This window comes from Tribolium castaneum, chromosome 1 (assembly GCF_031307605.1).
Source record: "Tribolium castaneum strain GA2 chromosome 1, icTriCast1.1, whole genome shotgun sequence".
NCBI classification, from domain to species: domain Eukaryota; kingdom Metazoa; phylum Arthropoda; class Insecta; order Coleoptera; family Tenebrionidae; genus Tribolium; species Tribolium castaneum.
The window spans coordinates 6,250,555-6,251,878 of NC_087394.1; the positions used below are offsets into that span (position 1 = coordinate 6,250,555).

Below are 1,324 nucleotides of genomic sequence, written 5' to 3' on the forward strand. Positions count from 1 at the left end.
TATTTTGGAAAGTGGTCGGAGATTTTGGATCGTTTGTATTTCGCATTGGCGCCGTTTTTGAGTTATCACGGCGCCAGATTGTCTTTTACTTGCATTTACGCGATTATGCAAGTGCAAGTTCAATTCTCCCTTATTGGAGAATATTTGTTTGAGACATATCAGGTGGATGATTCGAAAAGTTGGAAGTATTTGCAAGACACTCGGTATCAGCACGATATTGGAGAATCCTTGCGTCTGTGTGTTGAACACCACGTTGCTTTGAAAAAGTTTCAAGTTGATTAAACTAACGAAACAATAATTCTACACAATCATTTGTAGGTCGATCAAAATGATGGTTGATATTGCACTGACATGCCTGCCATTCCTAGTACTGCTAGGTCTATGCACTTTGATTAGTTGTCTCGCGTTCATCATGAATGTAAGTTTATTACAAACACTTGCAACATCTGGTGAAAATGTTGTAGTTTTGGGACACCATGGACAATATTTTAAAACTACGAATATTTATGTGGGCTGCTTGGATTGTTCTCATCACTATAATGTTTTGCAGGAGTGGCCAACAACTCATCGATGCGGTTTGTAAAAGGAGCAGTAGTTTAATTTTTTTTAATAGTTTTGTTTTATTTTAGACGAGCGATATTTTTTTTACTTTGGGTGGAGCTCCTTGGTACTACTGGAATTTAGACAACATTAAAATTCTTCTCACATTTATGGCAAATAGCACTAAAAATGATAGTATTTCTCTGGCTGGGATTTGTCTAGATTACCCATTGTTTGTTTCGGTGTTACATTCTACTGACAAGTGATTTTTTTTATCATTGTTTTTATTTCAGGTCGCAAACACCACCGTCTCATATGCTCTCGTTCTGTACAATCTTCGCGAAAGTAGTCTTGATTCAAGCAACAAAAAGTAACACTTTCAGCTACAGTTTTACGCACTGACGGAATATTATTAGTATTATTACACATAACAGGCACTTAAAAGGCACTTATCAGATTATTGTTCAAAGAATTCCGCATCGATAGTGCAAAAATAGAAAAGATTGACCGTCTAGTTTTGGAGATATTAAATTTTACAAATTGAATTTTTGAATCTCTTTTACATTGCGGCATATGGAGAATCAAAATTTTTTTTTTGTTTTTTGGTATAGATAAAAAACCCTGCTTAACATTTTTCAAAAAAACTAAATCAACATTCAGCAACATCCAATAAGTATTTTAAGAATTTTAAACTGGGGGTCACCGTCCAAATTTTGGAGTTATTAATTAATAAACAGTGAGGAAATTTTATGGGCGAAGGTTAGTGCATGGGCGCGCGCTTGCA

General features: G+C 35.2%; 1 long non-coding RNA gene across 1 annotated transcript; it reads left to right on the forward strand.

Moving 5' to 3' along the window:
- Positions 1–408: 408 nt before the first annotated feature.
- On the forward strand, positions 409–1,114 carry LOC107397672 (uncharacterized). Its single transcript, XR_010335575.1, has 3 exons — positions 409–575; positions 630–782; positions 834–1,114. It is a non-coding gene; the product is annotated as an uncharacterized LOC107397672 (long non-coding RNA).
- The last annotated feature ends 210 nt before the right edge of the window (positions 1,115–1,324 follow it).